Source organism: Triticum dicoccoides, chromosome 3B, assembly GCF_002162155.2.
Source record: "Triticum dicoccoides isolate Atlit2015 ecotype Zavitan chromosome 3B, WEW_v2.0, whole genome shotgun sequence".
Taxonomy (NCBI): domain Eukaryota; kingdom Viridiplantae; phylum Streptophyta; class Magnoliopsida; order Poales; family Poaceae; genus Triticum; species Triticum dicoccoides.
In genome coordinates, this window is record NC_041385.1 from 668,127,465 (window position 1) to 668,133,475 (window position 6,011).

The 6,011-nt window shown below is 48.6% G+C and overlaps 1 long non-coding RNA gene across 1 annotated transcript; it reads left to right on the forward strand.

Annotated features, from left to right (window-relative positions):
* The first annotated feature begins 1,439 nt into the window (after positions 1-1,439).
* LOC119281787 lies at positions 1,440-2,012 on the forward strand. Its single transcript, XR_005138549.1, has 3 exons — positions 1,440-1,710; positions 1,787-1,864; positions 1,944-2,012. It is a non-coding gene; the product is annotated as an uncharacterized LOC119281787 (long non-coding RNA).
* The last annotated feature ends 3,999 nt before the right edge of the window (positions 2,013-6,011 follow it).

The window sequence follows — 6,011 nt, forward strand, 5'->3', positions numbered from 1 at the left end:
GGCGGTCGATCCGGTGCCGCGCCGGCCGCGGGCCGCCGGCCGGTGCCGGCGAGCGTCCGCGCCTTCGGAGTCTTCCTCTGCGCCTTTCTGCATGGGGACGCGTTCGGAGGAGCTCGCTGCCAGGTTGGCGGCCGGGGGCCCCGGCGGCGTCGGCGGACCAGCAGGAGGAGGATGCGGGGAGGGGTAGCACGAGCGGGTGGTCGCGCTCCGCGAGATCAAGAACCAGACCTTCGGGAACCAGACCAAGAAGGTCCTCTACCTCCGCCTGGGTGTCGTGTTAGCGGTCGTCACGGCGCGTCACCAGCCATGCTCGTCCATGAGCGGCCGCGGCGGAGTACTTTGCTTGCGGCGTAGACGATGGCGCGCATGCCGTGCTTGCTGCTGGAGCCGTGGGGCACCTCCTCGCCCACCCCGACAACAAGGCCAGCTTCCTTCAATTGCTTGTTTCCTTAATTTCGTGTATGCTTGCTCGGTTTGGGGATTTGTTGATCAATTGGGAGAATATTTGTTGCGTGCAGAAGAGCTGGTGGGAGGAAATGGGTGGCTACCCAGCAACTGCTTGCTGGTTGCGCCAATTTGGGGCTTGCTAGCAATTGTGCTTGTCCCTGAACTATAGACCAAAAAGAGACAATGCTAACTTAATGAATGTTTTGTGTGGGAATTAGTCTGTACATTAGCCACAACCGGATCCAGATTGAGGTTGGCGGTCGATACCAACGCCGTCCTGGATGGCGTGCTCGAGATCGAAGGCGGGGAACTCCAGAAGGCAGACGGCGGCATTGCCTCAGTTGTAGCTGCATGGGGAAGAGGAGGGGTGGAGGAGTAGACGCTGCATCTCCATCCGCCGTGATGGGAGTGATGGCGCCGGCGCTCGCCGTGTCCGCCGTCAGCTCCATCTTGACGATGTTATCCTCGATTGGAAGTTCGAGCGCCCTCACAACAGGACTTACTCCACCCCTTCTCCCTCCCCGTTCCCTTCCCCTGGGGGTTAATTGAAGTATTTATATTTCCGTATTAGTGTGGTTCAACTTGCTATTGGGCATATGGTGTGTTTTCTGAATTTTGGTCTGAAAGATGATTTTGTAAGTTCAAGCTTTTGTGCGATTCCTGATGTTGTGTTCCTGCCAAATGACATATGTCCTGCACTGAATTTTTCTGACGCTATAATCATGGCAGGAGCTTTGTACTGGGAAAGCATGTCAGAATTATCTAGAATTGATGGACTTTAGTTGGTGTTTGTTTGCTGGATGGAATTAGATTTGTGGATATATCAGTTTATGGATGGCTACTTGATTGGTGAATTCACCTGCTATATGAACACTATTTTTAATAAATGGTGTGCATCTAGAGATGTATAAGAACAAGTTTGAGGATAAAGATTCATATAAAGAATTATGTAAAAAATTGTGATTCTTAATATCTTGAGAACTAGCGTATATTTTTTCCACTACATTAGCCTTCAGATTTTTCTTGGATTTGCTTTCTGCACTAATGTTTTCAGTACCATCCTTCTTCCGCGATGCTGCTGCATGCCAGGATTCGCAGTGGCACCGCCGCAGCCAGCGAGGACACAAGCTCACGAGGATTGTTGCCGCTTCGGAGGACATGGGAGCTGCCATAGCCAGCGAGTACGTGAGCGCACGTAGGCACCATCGCTTTCGAGGATGCGAGAGCCATCTCAGCTTGAGAGAATGCGCATACCATCTCCAGGTATATAGCAGTAACATCTCTCCCTAACTCCACTCCGATATGTAACATTTTTTTCTCTCCTATTGTGAGATTGCAGTGTGTGCAACAAGTGTTCCTCTAAACGTCTGAGCGTAAAGACTACTCATGGGTGATGCTTCTGTGACCAGACCTCTATGTATGTCCTTTGCGGCCTTTCCTATAAATAAATTATAAGTATATGTCATTGCCATATTAATTGTGTACTTCTCTATTAGAAAATCACAAGATAGTTTCAGTGTTGTTGTTCTCAATCATGTTACCCTTAAGTGCAAGACATCAATTTGCTCTTAAATAAAAGGGAAATTTGAGCAGGAAAGGTAAGCAATTCGAAGCAAGCTCCCGAGATAAATTTTCTTTTGGTTTAGCTAACGAATGCCTTGGTATAGGTCTAATCTCTCCTTCCTAGAGATGGTTCTTTCTTATTTCTTTTACGGGGATTTACTTTTGTTTCTTTAATTAGGATACCTTCACCTGGTATTTTTTGTATTAATTAATGAATATAGATCAGTTGCATTGTTTTGTCTCAACCAAGCTAGCCGTATAGTAGAAATTCAGCATGCACACAAGGTGATCTGGTTGAGTTTTACTAGGTAACCGTACCATTGTTGTCTGCATGCTGAAAAGCTTATGGGTATGTACTGAAACTAAATTATACTCCCTTCGTCCGGAAATACTTGTCATTGAAATAGATGTATCTAGATGTATTTTAGTTCTAGATACATCTATTTTCATCCATTCTGATGACAAGTATTTCCGGACGGAGGGAGTAGTTGTTAAGGATTATTTGCAGACAGGTCAAGACCGGAAGATGTCATCATTATCCCTAAACTGAGATGTCTTCAGGATTGGAAATGTCACGAAGGCCCCCGTACAATTATAGGTACCAACATATAAAAATCCAAGAATTTCCCGCTAAGAGACACTCGACATGCAAACTTAAATCATGCTAGAATTCGTCAAATACCATGTTTAACCTGAATTAGTTACTTGACATGTGCCTATCTTCTTCTTTTTCCAAATTATGTGTTCAATTGTTCATCATATTATTGATGGAATTAATTTTGCATCGATTGTTTGCACCACTTGATAATTACAACGAAAGTTATGGATGTCCAATCTGGCTGGTTGTTTGTCTACTACTAAAGCTTGTACATATTTGCTTAAATTTGAATACATGTCAAAAAAAAAATCTCCCGTTGCCACACACACATCCGTGGCAATTGTTGAAAGCTCTGAATGCTTCACTCTTTGTTCTGATGCTTAGGGATATTGGGTAGAATCCAGTGTCACTCATGATCCTGGTTTAATAGAGGAACTGAATTGATCATGATTTTGAATGTCAAATGTCACACAGGGAAGGGCCTGAACATGAACTTACTTGGTAATGCCCATTTGTGTAGATCGGTAGCCTGTGGCATCTATTTTGTCCAATCGTCCGCCACGAACAAATTTTCTTTGTTGGGTGCTGGTGGTTCTACTTCCAATGTTTTTGTAGGACATTGCTCGGTTAGTAATGACTTTGAATGTAAAGCGTGCTATGAAGTACATGATGCGCTGTGTAGTTCCCTCAATTACGTGAAGAAGAAGAATGGCAGCAAAGACTTATGGTATGATACCTTAATATATTTGATTGTCTTGATACCGTGTTTCCTTTCTTTTTCATATAGGAATTACACTAGGTTATTTTTACTATGAAACACGAATTCCACTGTTATCAGGGGGTTTGAAACCTAAGGCAGAGTCACTGTTTTCTCTCTCCAGGGTCAATTTTGTTTTTCTCGCTTTAGAATATTTTCTAACCATGTATCTAAAACTTGCAATATGCTACTTACTAACTATGGCCTTGCATAGGATGGAAGATACACTCATCGCCACATATATGTTTTCACTCATCGTCAAGCATTGCACTCCCAATGTCCATATATTGTTCAATTACCACTGATGTCGACCTAGGTTATAAACCAAAATAAGACAATCCTTAGCATGGTTTTCCAAGCTATGTCGCTCTTTGAGACATGCTTGATAATTACAAAAACATTGGAAGTTGAAAAATGTTTATCCTTAAAGACTTTATTTTATAAGTTTATTTGTCACAATCAAATATATGCCTCTATATTTGTTCAGATTCCTGCAATATGCTATATTGAAAATTGATTTGTTAAATTTGCATGGCCAGATGGTCATATGGATAGAAGTATTAGCATAAAAAAACCCAGATATTCCACAAATGAAGGGTCTTCTTTAACTGAATTGAGTGTACACAATGCAAAGCCTTCGCCCAAGAGTATGACAATGATGCTGAACAAGCCCTCAAACCTATGGCATTTAAATAAACTGATCGTGAACTGAAGCTATGTGAACGATGGGATATTTTTGTTCGTAGTAATAAAAATATTATTGCAGTAACTTACATTGAGGTTACATACACAGGGATAGAGAGAGAGAGAGGACATGACGAACGTTAAGCGGTTTGTAGTTGGGGGAGGGGCGGATCTGGAGCCATGCTTAGGGCGTGTGCTATTTGTTTTCCCGTTGCAATGCACGGGCAATTTTCCTAGTAAATATTAATATTGACGGCCACGCATATCCATCTAGAGACGCACCATGGCCGGATCTCAAAAGAAAATTAGACGCACCTTCGCCGCCGACCGCCTCTCCTCGCTAGGCGACGATCTCCTCGAGCACATCCTCTCCTTCGCGCCGGCGAAGGAGGCCGCGGCCAGCGCCGCCCTCTCGCGCCGATGGCGCCCGCTCTGGCGCCGCGCGAGCGCCCTCAACCTCGACAGCAGGCCCTACTCATCTGGCGCTGGCGGGTTTCACTATCCCGACGCCCGCTTCGACGCCTTCTTCCGCGACGGCAAGGCCGCCCTCGCCAGCCGCCGCCGTGGGACGGCGCTCAAGCGGCTCACGGTCTTCCTCAAGGAAGGCGCCTACCACCCCCGCCGCGGCTCGTACTACAGGGTGCACGACGTGGAACCGGAGTGCGACGCCCGGGTCGCCGGCCTCCTCGCCGACCCCGCGGCCGCCGCGCTGGAGGAGCTCCGCATCGCCGGCGATCATGCCTACAGTGGACTGTACGTCCCGCCGCTGGCCTCCCTGCCTTGCGCCGCCGCCACGCTCCGGTTCCTGGAGCTCCACCTCTGCAGCCTCCAGCCAGCATCGCCGCCGTCGTCCGCGCGCCTCGCTTTCCCGCGGCTCACGGATCTGTCGCTGCACGACTGCACTTACCTGGAGGGGTATCTCCAGGCCGTGATCGACGCCGCGCCGGCGCTAACCAGACTTGCGCTGGTGGACGTCACTAAGAAGCCGCCGAAGCCGACGGGTTCAGCCGAGGGTTCCTACTCCAGGTCCAAGCCTTCCAATCTGCCCCTCTGCCTCCGCTGCCGGACGGTCACCGCCTTGGTGCTCGTGGTCAGTGTCTCCTTGGAGGAGCTCAAAGATTCCCGCGACATCGGCATACAGCTCGACATGCCGAGCCTGCGCTCCTTCCGCTACAAAGGGTTCCCCGTCAATCTCTCGCTGACATCGCCGGCGCCGGGGCTGACACAAGTCGACCTCGACACCAATCGCCGCGAGCGGGACTTCTATAAGCCCGAGTCTGCGGCGCGCATGCTCGGGAGCTTCTCCAGCACGAGGGCCCTAAAGCTGCACATCAACGGCATCGAGGAAATTTTCTCCGACGACGAGGTCATCCTGCCGACCTTCCCGAACCTGAAGCTCCTCGAGATAGACGCGAACTTCAAGTACATGGACATCAACGCGGACTACGCAGTGGCGACGCTGCTCCGCGCCTGCCCGGCGATGTCGGAGCTCCGGCTGAGGCTAAACATGGCATACGACTACGACTACGATCGACAGATGCAGGAACCACCCGGGGGCCCCTTCGCCCAGTCCGTGGAGAGATTCAACAGGCTCGCGTCCATACACCGATCTTCATCAAGATTCAGTACCATCAAAGATCCAGTGCCGATGGAAAAGACACCATCAGTGACGTAAGGCGTACAATGCTCGCCACCCGAACATGACGATTGCAAGCATGCTCACTGTATGTGCTTAAGCACCTACAGTCGCAAACATAGCCACATTGCCGACCAAGCATTTTATGGAGTTGTAGGCTACAACTCGTAGACAGAGCGGGTCTACATATCCTAGGTGATAAAAACACACACCCTCAGTTCCATATTAAGTGTCGTTAAGTTGTACTAAATCAACGACACTTAATATGGAACGGATGGAGTACCACCTTGCAGGCGGTGCGCATCCCCCATGCGATAAGGTGTTAA